This window comes from Aptenodytes forsteri, unplaced genomic scaffold (genome assembly GCF_000699145.1).
Source record: "Aptenodytes forsteri isolate BGI_AS27 unplaced genomic scaffold, ASM69914v1 Scaffold97, whole genome shotgun sequence".
NCBI classification, from domain to species: domain Eukaryota; kingdom Metazoa; phylum Chordata; class Aves; order Sphenisciformes; family Spheniscidae; genus Aptenodytes; species Aptenodytes forsteri.
This window is the reverse complement of record NW_008795036.1, coordinates 855739-875227: the sequence shown is the minus strand read 5'-3', so window position 1 is coordinate 875227 and position 19489 is coordinate 855739. Positions and strand designations below refer to the sequence as shown.

The 19489-nt window shown below is 40.2% G+C and overlaps 1 protein-coding gene across 1 annotated transcript in view; it reads left to right on the top strand.

Annotated features, from left to right (window-relative positions):
- AHRR (aryl-hydrocarbon receptor repressor) overlaps positions 1-19489 on the top strand; it is a 68570-nt gene that overhangs the window by 8372 nt on the left and 40709 nt on the right. The gene's annotated exons all lie outside the window — the stretch shown is intronic.

The following is a 19489-nucleotide window of genomic DNA, read 5'->3' as shown; positions in this document are numbered from 1 at the left end:
AAAAAAAAAAAAAAAAAAAAAAAAAAATTGTGAGTTTTTTGGAAAAAAAAAAAAAAAAAGCCTATCTGAAGGAGTATAATTGACCAAAACTTATAGGCGGACTGCAGAGATTTTTTATGGACATTATTTTTCTTTTACTGCTCTTTACTACTCCTTCCTGTTACTATTTCTTATTATGCACAGTGTATACAAGGGAGCCCTATTTTTTTTTGTTTTGTTTTGACTGAAGAATGATATCTTTTGGTTGGTTTCTTGCTTTTTAAAATATATTTTAGTATAAAAGAAATGCCAGATTTTGAAGAGGCTTTGGCAGACTGCAGGGCATTTTACAAGCTGACATCCGATTATAGATGGTGATGTTACTGATAGCAGGAGCGTCCCATGTCAACTGTGGCAGCTGGCTGCCCAGCCACCAGCATCCTGCAGTTTACAGAGTGCCTCTCTTTCCCTTTGAACACATACCTGAGTGTTACGGCCCCTTTCTCTGAGCTTTACTTTCATTTCTCTTGGATTCACAAGCAATAAGCTGTCTTCAGCTGCCTTTACTACTCTTCCACCAGAGTTTGTAAGATCCATTGTCTCCTTTTTTTAAAGGGATGGGATAAAAGGAAAAGAAGTGAAGCCAGACTTCATTACTCTGAAATGTTCTGTGTTTCGAGAGATTCCATTTAATTTAATCCCCAAATTACCTAATTGAACACATAGTCTGTGTTCCCTTCATTCTTGTTTTTAAATGTTTACATCATGAAACTGAGGTTACAGAAAGCATTGTTTATAGTAAAGGAAGGAAACTACATGCCATTTTAAGACAAGAGAGCAGGCTGGAGCTTCAGAAGGGTGGAGTGGAGGTGAGGTGAGCCATGGAAACTGGGCTGGGTGAAGAATGGGTGCTAATGTTTGGGTAAGAGCAGGAGCTGCAGCCTCAGCTTCACGGCACCGCACGATCTACTTCCTTGTAGTTGTGGAGAAATAAGGCAGAATCTGATTTTTTTTTTTTTAAACAAAAACTTTGGTAGGAAGTCACCTAAAAAAGCAAACAAAAAATATCCATCCCAGTGTTTCGGTCTTTGTTGTGATGAAAGAGGAGAGAAGAGCAGAAATGGCGTGTTTGTGGCTTTTTAGATCAAAGGATGGTACTAAGTTGTGAGCTGTTATAAACACTGTGAGGACGGAGAACAGACCAGTGGCATACAGAGATGTTATAAAAATGGATAAAAAAAAAAGTATCTGGAAAAACTGACCTAGCAAATCCGTACTAATTCACTCAGGCAAAATTAATCCAGAGGAACTGATGTTCAATAGAAGAGAGAAACCTGGAAAAGAGAACATAAAAACAATAATCGAAGAGGGACAGTGGTCAGCAAATTGTTCTATGCTTGTAATATGATATGTTGACATAAACAAGAAAGCCAAGTGTGGATTTTGGTCTGTTTGCCCAGAGGCAGCATGTCACTGCACAGGAAGGTTATAAACGCTCTCTGCATGAGACCAGCATGACTCCATCTGGAATACAGCTTTCTGTTGTGGGCATCTCCTGGTCACAAAGGCATTAGTACATATTAAGGGGTTTGGAATAAACACAGGCAAGAAGTGACTATAAAGTTGGATGGACAAAAAAAAAGAGTGCAATTAGCTGGAACGTGTACAATCTATATGCTTCGGCTGTTTGTCTTCCTAGGAGAGAAAGATGAGAAGGGAAGGAATTGCTTAGGATATTTTAAAGTGGCACAGTGGAGGACCCAAGGATTGATGATGAGCAAGCTGAAATTTGGCTTGAATACCAAGCGAAACCTATCTGTAATGAGTTCTGTTCAGCTATCCAATATTCCTAAAATTGATGCAGTGGAGATTCAGGACATTCAAATTTGCAATCTATGACACACAGGCATGTGCATCTTTCGTTTAAAAGACTGTTCTGTGAGTTTTAAGGAAGTTAAGCTTAAATTCCATGTTTTTAAAAAGTGCTTGTAAGAATGCTGTTTGCCATTTTTTTTAAAACCCGCGAATAGCGCTATTTGGCACATAAGTTCATATATGACATTGCAGATTCAACCCATAACAGTTCAGCAATTCCCATGACAATTATAATTACACACCTTTAACAGTCCCAGTGGTTTCTAGACATACTCATTTACTTACCACTAGGTGTCCTTTCAGTAGCTGCTCTGCAATATTCGGTGTGTAGCACAAATGTTGTATTGATAAAGATCAATAGCCAATTAAAGGGCATGGAGTGACCTCACCATATTGATTTCAAGTATGGAAATAATTTTGCAGAGAATTAGGTATTAGGGGATAGAGAATATTCATCAGTCATTTATTCCCTCTTTGGTGACCATTACAGGCTAGTATCTTGAAGCATACGGCCAGTTCATCTTAGTTAAGTTGTTTAAGCAAAGGCCTGGTTCTTTTCCAAAATTTAGATCTGGTTGTTGAGACAGATTTTTCTAGTATTCTAGTTTTATTCAGTTTAACAGTCACTGTGGTGGATTCCCTCGCTCATTCTTAGAAACGTTTTCCTTTGGCTTCAGAACAATTCTTCTGCCTACTTGGTTTACAGTCTTCGTATCTCTGTCATCAGCTGGCAGTGGGTCTATTAATAGCCCCACTCGCCCCAAGCTATATGCATTTAGTCATTTTGTATTTTCCTGATAAGCACTTCAAAATGGCTTGCAGCAGTAACCTCCCAATCTCACCAGATCTCTTGTATAAAGCAGTGTGGGTCTAAACCAGTACTTGGACTGAGAGACATCAACTGCTACAGGAAGCTGTGGCCGACCATTTGGCCCTGACAAAAATTTGCCTTGGGTGGGGCTCCTGTGGGAGCGGAGTGGTACTTAGTGGCTGTGATCACTTGAGCTTGCTGGGCCTCTGTCTTGGCCGTATTCCATCTTGGTTAATTGTAGTCTGTCTTCCTTTACCACTCTTGACAATACATCCTTTAGTACCTCCTATTTCTCAGTTTTTCCACGGGCGGAAAAATGGTGGTCTTGCTCCACTTCAATACCGACTCCCTTTTGTTGATCGTTTAAATTGTTCCCTTCTAGTATAGGTGTTAATTTTGTAAATCAATGTAAAAAGAATAGCACCTTGTTCTTTTAGCATCTCAGATCCTTTCTGAGAGACAGCTAGCTTAAGCTTCCCAGTACCTGTAAGGAAAATAGTTACAATTTAGGTAGACCTATACAGTTACAAGTAGGGCTTAAAGCTCCTCATCTTTCAGTTCTTAGTGTAACTAACCTTATATCGGTAGGCCACTCAAACTTTCCTTCAACATACCATTCATTAATGTTAATCCTTTTAGCCATAAGCATGCCTAATAAATGATAACTAATGTTGCTGAGTACAGTCTTAGATGGCAAATGCAGAGACGTTAATATGGATCAATTTTTTGATTATTCAAGAAGTGGGGGTATTTTAAATCCTTCACTACATAATTTAGATAAAAAGTAATTTAATTCAATAGCTTATGTTATTTTTCCCATCTGGACATTTTATGCATGCACAAATGTGTATTTTGTGTTTATACACACATGCACATATGCAAAGACAGAGACATGCATGCACACACAAAACCAGTGTCTTCCCAACAAAAATCTCCCTTGCAGTATTATTTTGACTCTGTTTATTTACTTTCAGACTTCAGTGCCTTCTCTGTATTTACTTACTTACAGACTTCATTTCATCTTGAAAGCTGAAAATTTGATAAATTTATGGGTGACTAAATAAGGAATGTACAGAGTCCTGGATTAACTCTGTGAATAAATATATTCAAGGTTTCTGTAAATTTTGTGTTAAAATTGTAATCCAGGTCTTTCAAAAATTAGTGACAGTCAAGCATGGAGACATGTTGTTTGACCTGCCTTAGACTGAAGTTATAAATGGATTTTTAAACTGAATTACAGTAGAATCTGAGAAACTTATCACAAATGTTATGTCATCTTCTTCCACGTAGAATTTAAGATTTTAGGAAACAGGCCTGTAATGGACTCTCCTCAATGAAGAATCAACTATGCCTAAACCCAAGGGACATTTGTCTAAAGTTTTTGTAAATCTGCAACATGAGTGATTCCACACCTTCTTTGGTAATCCCCAACATCCAACCTGAACCTCTGCTACTGCAGTTTAAGCCCTCCTTCTGTAGAAGAACAATTTATTCCCTTTTCTCGTAGCACCTCTGCTTTTACAGCCATGAGGTTTTTCCTTTTTTCCTTCGGTCTTTCTTCTTTAGACAAAACAGCCCTGCCCTGCTCCTTTGTTTTTTTCTCAAGGGCTATATTTTCTTTAATCATTCTTGTTGCTCTGCTTTTGTCTTTTTTCAAAATTAATCTAGGGTATGTGCAATGCATCCTTCCATTTTACAGCAAATGACCGATAACTTTTCTCCGATTATGGTTTCTTAAGCAAGCTTGGACCCCCTTCCAACAAGATTCTTCAGTTTACTTATGAAGACATTGTGAGACAGTAGGAATAACCTTGTATAGACATGTATATCTATTGTTCTTCCCATCCACATGTCCAGTTGTAGAAGGCAATTAATTTAGTGTAACATGGCAACATGTCCTTGATATATCTGTTGATTTCTACTTCTTTTTTATTAACTTTAAGTCTTTACAAATAGGTTGTTTGATATTTTTCTCCAGTATTTTTATAGGGATTGAAACTCAGCTTAGTGGTCCTACTATTCCTTGGTTTCCTCTTCCCATGCTTTCTAAAGATAAGCTCCACGTTTGTCCTCTTCTAGTGTTTCAAAATCTCCCTTTTTTATCATGATTTCTCATAGACTAATAGGTAATAGCTCTGAGTATGCTTCAGCTCATTCTCAGAATATGCTGCAATGACTTTCACCAGATGCAACTAACTTGCAAATATTAAACCCATCCAAGTACCTAAGGTGTTTGTTAGCTTTTTTGCTGGTGTTTAGTGGCAGTACCTGTCTGATCCTAGCTGATGGAAGAAAAAAGAGGCAATAAACACTTAAACTTTTTTTTTTTTTGCATTATCAGTAGCTCCCCCTCTGCTGAGTAGCAGAAAACTCTTTTCCCAACCTTGTATGGTTAAAGGACTTCCAGCATGCTTTTTATAACCTTCTCTTTCTTGCTACATCTTATTTTATGCATTGGCTTTTCTGTTTTTATTCTTATACACTTGTGCTTTATTTTATTCATTTTAAAAAATATTTTCTGTGAGCTTCCAGTCATTGAAGAACTCAGGATTTTGGTAAGATGGTCTTTTCTTATATTTTCCACTATTCACTGCCATTGAGATAGTTTACACTTAGCCCCTACACATTGGTTTGTTGAAAGAACATCCAGCTCCTACTTCCCTTAGATATCTGTCCTCTGAGATTTTTCCTTCCAGTTCTCCAGGTGTACTGAAGTCTCCCTTCTTTAGGTCCGGTGTCTTCATGTTGCTGTGCCTGGGATTGCTGCTGCTGGGAGAACCATCGGTTCCAGGATTTCCTGGTCACTTTTACCAAGCTGCCCTCCCTCCTTCTAACCCGTTTCTCCCCTTCAATTAAATCTCTTTTATATATTTATTTTTTCAGTTCTGGCAGGATAGCACACATTGTGTGGTTTCTGTCTTTTTTTGGATTTAGCATTTATATTAGTGGGTCATTTCCTTTTACTCATTTGTATGTTTGGTGTGATCCAATTCCCACTGATGTTTATCTTTAATGGAAATTGGATTTATCCCTTTTAAGAAGAAAGTAACAAAGGATTCCTCCCAGCTGGCCTGATTTTCAGTATCCTCAATTACTTGCAGTCTGTTCCAGCTCTCATCTCCTCCTACTGTATCCATGGCCGTTGATCTCATAGCTCAATAACATACATGGATTTCTTACTACTTTGATTCAGATTCCTTAGGTTCATTCATTAGATTCTTTAGATTAGGCTGTCCTAAGAAAGGACAGCTATTATTTATTGTAGTATTTGAATATTTAGTGCTTCGGTCCACACTCCATAGCTTGCAGACCTGTTTCTGATGTGACACGCCTGTCACTCAGTGACACTCACAGAAAATTAAGAAATTAAAACTTGAGGTGGGTAGGGAAGCAAAGAATGATCTTGCTTTCAGTGTATTATCTGCACCGTAATGCTGTTCAACAGTGATTTATGAACCTCCTGGTCTGAGGATCCAGGATTCCACTGCAATGCAAGCAGAGGGGTTATCAGGCATCCCCTTTTTCCCCATTGCCTCTCCCTAACATTTCTGTTTTCCCAGAGTTTTCTTTTCAAAATCTCTCAGCTAAAGTTTTTTTCTGGATTGACAAGTTCTGCTCTTTTGGTATAAATATGTTTTTTAGATTTTACTTTACATAAACAAGGAAAATTTTTCCTAATTTTAGAACTAAACTTATACGTTTGAGTTTATTGTTACAATTATGGCCTATACTGGATACATTTCCATGGGAAAATTTCTTCTTTAATTTGTTAGCTGGTTCCAGTAGCCTGAAGCTTTCCCTTAAATTTAAAACCATAGTCTTAGTGAATCACAGAATCACAGAAGGGTTGAAGTTGGAAGGGACCTCTGGAGGTCATCTGGTCCAACCCCCCTGCTCAAGCGGGGCCACCTAGAGCCAGTTGCCCAGGACCATGTCCAGACAGCTTTTGAATAGCTCCAAGGATGGGAGACTCCACAACCTCTCTGGGGCAACCTGTGCCAGTGCTCGGTCACCCTCACAGTGAAAAAGTGTTTCCTGATGTTCAGACAGGACCTCCCGTGTTTCAGTTTGTGCCTATTGCCTCTATTCCTGTCACTGGACAACACTGAAAAGAGCCTGGCTCCATCTTCTTTGCCCCCTCCCTTCAGGTATTTATACATGCTGATGAGATCCCCCCTGATCCTCCTCTTCTCCATCCTGAACAGTCCCAGCTCTCTCAGCCTCTCCTCATAGGAGAGATGCTCCAGTGCCTTCATCATCTTTGTGTCCTTTCATTGGACTCTCTCCAGGTCCTTTGTGCTGGATATATTTAGAACAGATATAGAAAAAGTAAAATAATAAAAGATCTGAAATACAAATAAAGATTATAAGAGAGGCTACACTGAGAACAGGATAAAATGCCTAAATCAGCAATCATAGAATTATACCTCCTTGACTCCATCTCTTCACTCCCACCGATCTTTTCCCGATATGATTTATATATTGATTTCCATTATGGAAATAATAAGAGGCTTTCAGATTATCAACAAGCCTCTAGTTTTTGATGAAACCTGTACTTTGAGTTATAAATCTAGGATTTCAGTTGTGGTTCTCTGCTTAGCTAGGGTTGAAGCTGGTACCTTGAGTCAAGAAGTCCCCAACATATCTGAACAGTTTAACAATCACAAGTTTGTTTTTTAAAGACATATTCTACTGATTTAGAGCACTCTCAGTGCTGTCCTCTGAAACAGCCTGTCTGAATGATTTCTTTCTTGAAAGAGAAATAAGGACTTTTCTTTTTGCACACGTACAAAATGTCTTTAGGGTATCTGTTCCTGTAGTCCACAGTCATAGCTTATTAGATTGGCTATAAGCATTTAGGCTGTTTACGTTTCTTAGGGCAGCATATTCAACGCTTGCACTGAGAAGGAACCTTCATGCTCAGAGTGGGTAACAGGTAAGGTTATTCCTGTGGCTGTACTGAATCATCGTATTCAAATTACCACAGCATTCGGAGTGTTTCAGCCAAAAAGGGAGTGTTCACGAAAAACATTTTCCACTCTCTACTGCTCTATAACTTTACCATCTTCATAACAATATAGCAATTGAAAAGAGGAAAAAGTGTTCTGCTGCGTAAGTGGTACGTAAGCAAATCTTTGAAGGAAGACCTACTGTCTGCAAGTCATTATCTAATCAATTTCTAAAATACTACATCAGTGAAATTTTAGTACAAGCGTCAAGACTTTAAGCAGGCTAGCTGCATATATTCATTCCTGAGATCTGGCAGGACTCATTTCCGGAGAAGCAGCTGCACATTGACTCTTCCCTACATTACCCATTTTCAAACAGTGACTATTATTATTTTGACTAGATTTTTCGACATTTTTAATTGCCAGAGAGACCATTTTATTGTGACATATTGCTTATACCAATGCTTCACTTTTTTTCTTTTCCCCTTATGTCCTGGGGGCACCATTCATTCCATGTAACAAATACCTGAGGCTGTTTTGTGCTACGCGTCCTCTTGGACAATGTGGCGATCCCTCTGACCCTTGGGAGACCTGTGCTGACTTTTGGAAGAGGACCGTATCTCCTCTTTGTGCCTTGTTGTAAGAGGATGGACCTCCTTCTGCTAGTTGGCTTTCTTTTTAGTTTCCTGCAAACAAGATGGGTTTTGTAAGAAAAGGAGAGTAGATTTACAAGCAGGATTTACTTCAGAATAAGCCTATATTCAGGAAGAACAAGAGGACTCTTAAATTGCTTGAATTGCCTGTCACCTTTGAAGACCAAGAGAACCTGTTAGTGCAACACTATGTTAAGTGTCATATTCTGAGACTGGCTCTAAATTCCATACCTGTTTTTTTGAGTAATGGCAAATAAAGGACCTTAGTTATAAATGTCAGATCTTTTCTGGTATTCCTTGGGTACTCGTGTCATGTGCTGTGGGTTGTTCATATTGTCACACCTCACAAGCTCAGAGCTGTTAGGTTGAGTCAGTCATCTGCACAAAGAGGGCTGGACTCCATAGACTTTGTGCTGTCTTTGGGAAATACACCATCATTACGATTCTTCTTGCAGAACTTCCTCTTGCGATTCTGGATCTACATCTCATACCACTTTTCTATTGTTGGATGCCATTCAAGTGAACATCCCTGTAGGCCTCAATGTTTCTCCTGGTATTGGCAAGACTGATTATAAAACCAGGGAGTTGGAAATGACAAATGACGTGAGGGGAATCTTTGACTGTTAGATTTCTCCTGAGGGCATTTGGCACTGGAAGAGTTCCACTGTTTCTAGCAATAGTAGAAGTACACTCAGAACCAGACAACATGGTTACAGAAACACACAGTGACTGGTTTTGTAGGTGTTCCCACAAACCACAGCTGCTAAATTGGTCCAATGCTAGGGGAAGTCCCCAAAATACTTTGAGCCGTTAAGTGCGGGTCTTTATCTTTCTCCAGCTTGCTTAGTCATTCTTAACCGTTTTGATTTGGTAGGCTTTTACACTCGGTTGCATTTGGTTAGCTCACAATATGCATCTCACATAGCATCGATGTAAATAAATGTAGGTATGTGGCAAGGAAAAAACTGGGCCCATCTAATCCAGTAGACTGATATACGCACTGTCTTTTGTATTCAGTGATGTGCATCTTGCTCGAGCACTGTGCTTCCTCAATCCTTCCTCTGCAGCTAAGACCGTCCTTGGCCCAGCCTGGTACCAGCTGTTGAAATACCCTCATGGCCCCCTGTGGTTCAAATTCTATTTTCCTACACTATAACGAATGAACTTTTATTGACCTCATTTTCTTGAGTTAAATTTGTTTGGATGTTGGAGACTGAGAAAGAACTTAGCATAAGTTTAGTTCGACTGCAACCCAAGTTTTCCTTGGATATGGAAACAAGATTTGTTTTCATCATAGGGAAGATTGTATTTTTACTCCAGAAGTTGCTAGCAATTGCAGTCATTGTAGAATAATTCTGTCCTAATCACTGCTGCAGTGGATGGGAGGTAGGAAAGCATTCCCTCAGGCATGAATTTTGGCTTGGTTTACACTTGTTCTCAGCTTCATGAGTGATTACCATCTCAGAGGAAACGTGTTTCTTTGCTGTCAAGAAAATGATTTACTTTGTTTCTTATTTTAAACACAGATATGTTTTAAAGGAAAGACAATACCTTTTATCCAACAGAACAAGGAATTTAGCTTGGCATAATAAATCGCATAGGGTTTGAAGGCAAATAGGACAAATAGTTTTAGGCTAGAGAACAGTGTGGGAGACTGTCCTCCTCCTTTCCCTTCTCACTTTGCTACCGCCTCACTTTTGGCTTACAGCACATGGTGAAGCTCTCTGCAGAGAACTCTGAAACAGTGTGGATGTTAGAGTGGGTCCTGTAGCAAGAAGCAGAGTGGCTATGTCACTTTGGGGATAAGCCCACATGAATTAGTCCTTCTGAGAGGCACAGCCTACTAGAGTATGTGCCTTGCCATCCCAATACAGCCACACTGTTTTTCAAGCTCCTGTTATCTCCATGTAGCAGCATAAGACACTGTGTGCCCATACCAATATCCTTAGAGCTAGCTCAAAGATCTCTGTGCTACACTCCATCATGTCCAGTGCAGACATACCTCTCTGGTGCTTGCCATATCACATAGCTTCAATCTTTTGAGTCTGTACAATTATATTGGCTATGCCAAGGCAGATCTCAAGATGACACTTGTGGTCCATGGAGATGGAAAGCTGCAAATCCATTAATATCTTGAATTAAGAGCCTGTCATTCAGATGTAAATCTAAAACAATGCTTACTTTTTAAGACTTTTTAAAAATAATTTTAATTGCAAGACTACCATTTATCTTCTGGACTTTGTAGCACTTTCATAGAGTCAGTTCATGAAGTTCTGAAATGCTGCCTCATATGCCTCACTAGCAATGCATGGTGGTTCCTGGGACTCTGAGAAGTCCATGAGATGCAGTCTGAAGGCTAGGTATGGGGGCAAGGTAAATGTGGAGGTTGCAAAGGTGTGTCAAGACTAGACAAAATGATATTATTTTAGATTGTATTTAAAACCACTTTTCCCTATCATGATTTTCAACTGGACTTCATACCTAATATATGAAGCGGAGGGGAGAGGATAAAGATTAATAGCCAGATCCTTAACTGGCTTCCATCATATACTTACCAGATTTTCAAATAAATACTTACCATTTGTAGGTAATAAATTGTAATTTATTACAATTATAAATTACATTTATTTATCAAATAAATGCTGTGTTGCTTCTATCTATTAACCACTCACAGATGTGTTTTATTATCTACTTTCAAGAGTATTATTTTAAAAAACTTCTTTCTTGTTCTGCTCCCCAAAGTCTTGCTAATTGTTAGGCCAGTGAAGCTCTGAGACCATTGCCTGTCATGTGCATCAGCATCAGTATTGCCTCGTTGTTTTTTTCTTATTGCTCCCTCTGCGTTGTCGGTATGTGTCTGTTGTTTCCTGTCTTATACTAGATATGTGCGTGCTTTGTCAGTGAGTGACCCATGTTTTATTCTGGGGGCCAAGTGTGTTTCCATCTCTAAGAGCCTTAAAGATCCACTAGAACGACTCAACCCAGGGACAAGAGGAATACCAAGACAAGAAAGAGGGCAAGGCTAAATGCCCTGAGGGTTTTCTGTAATTCATTGTGTCTTTTCATGATTTTATTTAGTCTCTGACAAATTCAATTTAAATTTTGTTTACTGATAGCATTTTATTGACTTTTTTGAATGTACTTGGGGTGCATGGTGTTTTTTTGCATACTGTGCTTGGAGTTTTAAATTAGTTTAAAACAAGCAAATGAAATCTAAATTAAACGCTAGCAATAAACAAAACACCTCACTAGAATTCAGGTAGGCAGCCCTAGTTAACCTAATTACTGCTTCAGAAAATGTGTGCCAATATCTAGAAACTCTTATTTTATGTCATGCAACACTCAATGGTGACATCTTCTCTGAGTAGCAGCCTGAGGCATTTGCTCAATTTTGACATGGGAGGAAGAACTTTATCAGGTGACCTGCAGACACCATTTCTCAGGATTTCTTTAATAATTGATTTTCCACATTCTGACCAGTCCTCACAGTCTTGGAGAAGACTGAAGTCTCTTCAGTTCATGCCTTTTAGTCTTCCTTGCTGCTTAATTTCCAAAACAGTTTGGCATATCTTTGTCTGAATGTTGTCCATGGACAAGACTGGCACTTTCTTCCTTTTCTCCTAAACCCCTGCCCGTTTGGTTGCCAACATCACTGCTGCTCCAGCATCCACTGTCAGAAGCACCTGCCAGGGTGCCATGAGGGCTGGCTGCTCCCTAAGGGATGGAAGCTCCCCATGGTGTCCATCAGGGCCTCCCAACCAGGGCCTGTTCCACCATTGCAGCCAGGAGCAGGGCAGCCAGGGGGCACCGGGGACAGCCCCATGCCCAGGCATCGGGCACCTCGCTGGAGTCCAGCTGAGGCCACACTCTACCTTCTCTCTCTGTCTTGCCTCTATACCCTGGGGACATCTTGTCTCCCTCCACCATTTCTGGACCGTAACTTCCTTTCTGAACACGATGCAAAGGCTGTTGTCCAAATCTTGTATCTTCATCGTTTTGTAACCTCTGTATCGCAGGCCTTCCTGACATCACTGGCGTTTGTGCTCCACAGAAATCATAGCTACTAACTTCTCTTTCTTGTCCATTCCTCTGACTGAGCCACTTGCTCTGCCATCTCCATGGGCATCTCTATGCCCGGCTTTTTCCCATTAAGGCCATGTAATTGTAATAATCTTTGCCTATCAAGTCTTTATTCTTATCAACCCTCACTCCTCTTTCCATAGCTTTGCCTCTTTTTCCTTCAGCCATTATTCATTTTCTTCACTTAGGGACATGGTTTAGTGGGCATGGTGGTGTTGGGTTGACAGCTGGACTCCATGATCTTAGAGGTCTTTTCCAACCTTAATGATTCTATGATTCTATGATTCACGTTGCCCTTTATGGATGAAATGCCCTTCCTGAATTCATGCCCGGGATACCCACCAATTCCTCCTGCACAAAAATCTTGTTAGTTATAAGCAGAGCTGCAGGTGGCTGGGAGGTTTATAGAAGTATGAAAGTAAATAAATAAATTTATGATTTAGTCAAATGCAAAAGTTTATGATTTATCACGATTCATATGGCTGAATCTGTGCAAGACACCTGTCTTTCTAGGCTGTGACTAGATCTTATTTAGGTGCTTGGAAATCATAAAACATGAGATGGGAGCTGGTTTCTGCAAAGCTCACCTCATTTTTCTACATGATTAGTCCTACAGTTTGGCTCAATGGATTACCTAAAAGGCTTGTTTTCATTTAATTGCATTTGGTCTTGTTTCTTTTTTGTTATTGGAAAGAAAATCCCAACTGACTAACACAGATGCTTTTCTTCTCTATCTAATGTAGCAGTAACATATTAGTCAGTGCTCTGTACGTTCACCACCATGAAATGAAATAATCTTTTTAGATGAGGCACAGCAGATTTCCCTTTATAAATCCAGTGTTAATTTGATTATAATTTTTGGTGCAATCATGTAGATAATGCAACTGATAAATTTTCTAGAATCTTGACATCTGTATGAGTAGAAGTGGAAGCAGAATGCATATCAGCAAACTAAATTAAATGCTTACTAAGAGAAGTTACAAACAGACTTTAAAACTTCCTTCAAAGAAGCTCATAACTTCTTTTGTGAAAGGTCGATGCTATATAACAGTCTTGCCAAACATGTATCACATGGATTTACTGTGTCCCTAAAATCCATTGAAATCCCCTCAATGCATTCCCTTTTTATATCTGCATGGAATATATCAAGTTGAAGGTATACATAGGAAGTAAATCTCTGCCTGTAGCTTTTTGTTATAATAAATAAAATGTCTGCTATTCCCATTTACCTCTGAACCTGCAACATGAATTGGCTACTTACATATTGGAAACAGCTGAAAGAAGCTGAGAGAAGAGGATTGAAAACAAGCAAAGATCAGATCTAAATCAAAACCCAACATATTTTAAGTTTTCTTTTTCTAGTCCATTAACAATTTCATAATCACTTTACTAATTGTATAGTTGCAAAACATGTCACCTTATATTACTCTTTTATATTCCCCTGAGTGTTTCAACATCTGTACAGAAAATGCTATCTTTGCTGTGTTAGTATTATGTTGTATAGCAGTGTCACTGAAAACTTGTCACAAAAACTGTATTTTGTTCAAAATAATTTATTAATATGATATTGTGCCATCAGATGACCCCTATAAACCTTGTACTGGAAAATGGCCCAATAAATAATACTTTATGAAAACATTTCTTGAGAGGAGAAATAATCTAACCTAGATAATACATCTTGAACTGATGAATGTAAGGATTTATATGGAAAGTATTCCAATACATTTTTATGAGGGCTAAGACAGTAAGCGGAGAAAAATGGAATTGCATTCCTTCTTTCCATACTTTTTTATGTCTTAATCTACATCACTGCATAAAGAAAAAGCCTGTACATCTCAAAACAAGTAATATTTGTGTGAGGAAATTAGAGATGTTTAAAATCACAGGAATTTCTTTAATAGTTATTAAATGCTCAGTCATGCAAGGTGCAGAGTGCTCTCAAATTACTGTGTTCAACAGAAACGGATTGTTTTCAACACTTCTTCAGAACCATCAGAACCGGATAATAATTAAACCCTAGCAGTATAGCTCTATATACCTGTTTAAGAGAAGAGTTCTTTCTTGTGAGCCTAATATATACTTGGTGACATGGCAGAGAGTTTGAAGGTATTACGCATTGCAATATTCAGTCTTCATTCTTATTGATGCTAGCGAGCACTTTAGAAATATTTAATAAATTTGGTAGTAAATGCCAAATTATTTGGGGACAGTGATCCACCCTACATCTGTTGCTGACGACTTATGGCTAAGAAAGCAGAGATAATGTCAGTTTGAAGGTTTGCTTCATGATCACACCTTATAAGTATCATGGTGGTAACTGATAATGTCTTTAAAACCAGTAGTGTGACCGAGATAGTCACCTCTGGCAGAATGAGGTGGGAGGAGAGGTCAGTTTCTGGACAGAAGCCGTGCCCCTTGCAGCAACACTACAGGGGCACCACGTTCCAAGAGGTCATTTGGAAAAGAGGAATTTCTTTATTGTTTCTTGTCTTTATCTACTCAAGTCAAGTCACGATCTCCAGACAGGGGTCAGCGTGCTTACTTTAGAAATTCTAGCTTCAGCAGATATTCCATCTTCCGAATCTCTGAAGATAATGTTCAACTAGCTCAGTGTTAGTTCAGGAAATAAAGTGGAACGGTTTCTCCAGCTAGAGAAAAGCTGCAATGGCAAACTACAATTCTGTGACTCTCCATGGCTCTCTTGCCAAATGATACATACAGTGGCATGTGAAAAACATATTGGGGAAGACTTTTAAGCCCTGAAATGCCTGTAGTGGAGACTGGGAAACGTAACAGAAACTTTCCAAGGATGAAGAGGACAGTGGGAAACCTAATCTCCTTCCCACTGAGGCAATCTGCCAGGAAAGACCTACTGTAGGCAAAATTCAGGCAAAAAGCCTCTTCTCAGAAAACAACAGGTTTGCCTGGGGAGGAAACATAAAGACAACTGGTCAAGTCTTTAATTCCTTACTATGTTTTGCTTAACTTTGGCGCTAGTGGAGTAATAGAAGTCAGGCCTTCAAAATCTGGCCCAGTGTTTTGAAAACTGCATTGCCTGAAGTTAAATGTATTTTTAGGAATCAAAGCAAAAATGCCATTGAAAAGGTTGAAGCCTGGGAGGGGTGAGCTCACACCTTCACCACACCAGTAATTTGGCTGGAGAGTGTTTCGTGCTAGGTAAATTGGGGACCAGCTAGCCATATTGCAGCCAGATTCACAGTGGTAGCAGGCTGCTGGAGGGAAAGAACACTGGAAAGTGAACTCAGATTTACACGGAGATAATGGGATACATGTGAACAATTTGGGGGATTTTATCAGTGTACTTTCATGTCAGGCTTTTAATTAAGTCTGCCAATTTTATTTTTCCTGTATGCGCTTTTGCCGTTTACCTTGGTGGCTTACCTTCTCTGTTTCAGTGTCTGTAGTTTGTTAATCTGTTTTCTTCCAAAATCTTTGAGAAATATTTTCACCTCTTTTTCTCTAGCGGCCTTTCTAGAGATAACCCACCTCACCTCTTTTTAAATGCTTTTCTTTTTTCATCTGCCTCATCTGTAGATTTTCTTGTTTTCTCCATATAGTTTTTTTTTCCTCTTTTCCCATCTTTGCTAGAACATTCTCCCTTTTCCCCGTATTCCTTGCTTCGTCCCTAAGAGCTCTTTCTTACATCTGCCCTCTGTCATTCCAGAACTGGATCTCCATTTCTTCTCTCTACTACCAGACTGACTTTGGTGGGAAAGTGATGCTCTCTTTTTTTTGCTCGTAAGACATTGTTCTCGTCTCCTGTTGGGTGAAAGAGGGACCAGGCAAACCTCTTTTCCATTCTCCTCCATGAGGGCCTTTTGCCCTATGTGGTCTGGGTGTGGTGAGCTCAGATAGCCTGCTGATGTTTTCATTGCATGGGCCACAGGGAGGGGATGTACCTTTCATTCCCTCCCCTACACAGAGCCCTACCACAGCGTCAAGATGATGAGAATCACTGCAGCAGAGAGATGGAGCCTTAGGGCGGGAGGGGGGAATAAATAATGAATTGTTGTCAACCCTCCCTACTGCATTAGGCTGCCAGATGATTGCTTATTCCTTGCTCCCACCCACACGCTTCATGCCACCACCAGCATTCTTGGTCCTTTGTGGCTGATGTTGTGGGCTAGTCAGCTGATGAGTCAGCTCTGCTAACCAGTGCTTTTCCAGCTCCCCATGGCAGGGATAGCTTTGGCGTAAGAGTTTCATCCAGGATTATCTGCATGGAAGGGGGGGCCGCTTGGACACGCTAATTATTTATTTAGAAGTTTACCATTCTGAATATAAAGAGCAGGTTTCCAGGGGTGTGCAATTCAGCTCGTCTTGTTCTCTTTGCATACGCTCCGATGCAGGGAGTTTTGAAACTACACCCTGTATACCATCTGTTAGTATGGGAGTGTGGAGTTAATGGGAAATTCAAACTTTGAATAGGTCAGGAAATTCAAAGTTTTGTTCTCACAGCAATTGACTACATGTTGGTCTCAGATGGTATTTTAGCTCATCGGGTTAATGTACAAAACGAATCTTGCGCCACAGCTGAGTTCCCGCACCACAGCTGAACTTGGCACGGGGACCGAGTGGGAGAAGAGACAATCAGAGCTTCAAAATACCTTTGTGCCTCCTCGATGCCGGGCAGGCCTGGGCCTCTTTAGCGCTTCCCAGGGGTCAGAACACCCTCCGGGACTGGCGCATCCAGCGTCTCACAGCTCATGTCAACTGGGGAACATCTGGACAGTGGAAAATACATCAGGCATAAGAATGTTCCAGCTGCCCCGTTCCCAGCCTGCCCCGTCCTCTCTTGACTCCATCGACTCCTGGCTGCGTTGCCTTGGCCGGGGCACTACGGTTAGGCACTCCAGCTCCTTTTCTCATCCTGCACGTCAGGCAAAGGCTATGCCGTGCTAGGACAGGTTGTATGGACCACCACGTGTGGAAGGCTCAGTCACAACAACTTGCTTTAAACTAATTTCTGCAGCAGCACTATTTGCTGTCCTCTTTAATCTGCCTTTTACTTGGATAGTGCCAGGTGTCCTTCAGCAGTCCTGGCCAAGCTAGAACTTCATTTACGCTGCAGTAACAGAACACTTTTTTCCTCCACTTCCCGACCAAAACTGGCCGGAAAGCGCTGGACCATGGTAGAAAGGTAGCTGAGCATCAAGTATGTACAGTATGTTGGGGCAGCAGGAAGAGGGTGAGAGTAGAAGCTTTTTTTTGAGCATGCTTGCTATAATTTTTGTAACTGAGTTACTCAGAAATCCTTAAAGCTTGATTGTAAGTACTGTAATTTCTCACAGTACTTAAACTTATTTCTAATGAAAGAATACCTCTTAGTAGCTATGTAAAGTCAATTTAATTATTAAATACTGATTTATATTACACTAATCTGAAATCGTTTGATTTTGGATTATTATTTGGAGTATAAGTGAGCTGGATTACATTTCTCTGGATAATTTTCAAATTAAATAAACTTCACAAAAGGACTAAAAAAATAATGTAAAGGAAATTTGCAGCTAATACAAATTACTGTCTGCATGTTCTCTTATATATATATAGGTGGTGTACAGATCTTTGACTGTCAGGTGCAAGTTTTTAGAGCTGTGGAGGGAATGAGGAAAGCTTGCAGTAATTGTTTGGAAATTGGCATATCAGAAGTCATTGTTATCCTGATTTCACTATACTAAATTATTGACCAATTCTTTCTCTAGAATTGCAGGTCCCATGGCAATTAGGCACATGTATTAGACACCTTCTTGCATCTCCTTAGAAAATGGAGCAACTGGCCACACTGTCTGAGTAGAAGAGGTCATATTCTTGAAAAAAGATTGCAAATATTTTATTTTCATATAATAAGGGGTATAAAAAGGACACTCAGTAAGGCAAGACTTTTTAGGTACCAGCTCTGTGGCCAGACTGCCATGCAGAACAGAGCTGAGCAGCAAGTATTCTAGCAGCTGTTTGCCCTGAAATACCCATATGTAAACTCATTCCTGCTGTTACCAATGATTTTTTCACCAACCAATTATACTGAAGAACAGTATAATTTGTAAAGGTAAAGTAGCACAACAGTATTCTCATGTATCTCTTTCAATAACTAGAAAGGAAAAATTGCCGTGTTAATTAAATACTTGCATTAGTATCCAACGCTCTTTCACTTTAGATTAACTTCTTGTGGTTTAGCCGAAGTTCATAAAGAGGGACAAAGTCACATCTCTTTGTTTAGGCAGGAGTTGACCTTGTGTATTTTTCATTTCCATGGGAAGTTGTTGTAGTGGTAAGTGAATGGGCACAAATCAGTGACATAACACCCAGCGCAACATCTTCAGAAGTTTCAGAAATCTTTGAAACTATGGCCTATCTTCAAAAATGCCTGCGGCCTTGTCTGCACCGGTACTGTTACCCTCGAGGTCACTCTGCAGGCTGTCAACACCCTCCCTTTATAGATCGGCATCTCTGTCTCATCACCTCCACCAGCACTTTGTCCGAGCTGAGAAACTGTGGTAACGCTCAGTGTCTGAGGTTGAGCCCGCCTTGCTGCCCTGACTTCCCATCCACGACGTGAGTGCACCAGGCTCTGACAGTGAGATCCACCAGCAGTAACCTCACAATCCCCCATCTAGTTTCCAGCCTAATTCCCCTCCATAAATATAGGCGAGACCTGGAGCAGAGATGAGGCTGATTTTGGGGTGTCATTAGTTTCATATCAAAGCTAGACCGGGAGGTCATCTCTTGTGTAAACGGCAAACTGCAGTGCAGATGGGAGGGGACCTCTCCCACTGCTTGAGCTGGGTGAAGACACACATCAAGGTCAAGCCTGAATATCACTTTGGATGAAGGCAAGGGCACTTCACAACCTGTGGGTGCATCTCCAGAGTCCCTGAAGCTCTCTGTAGCATGTGTGGGCGCACCTGAACAAGCTTTCACCTGGCTAGCGTGGCTAATAATAGCAATGAACTTGCGAGACAGTGTGCAAACGAGTCATCTCAGCCCACACTATGAGTCCTCAACAGACCTAACGCTGTGCCCTCATTGCTATTGTTACTTATTTAAGCTGGATTATAAAGCTGGTTTGGGCAAGCCTGTTTGTGCTGCCTTTAAATGAAATGTGTCTGTATACTAATCCTCAT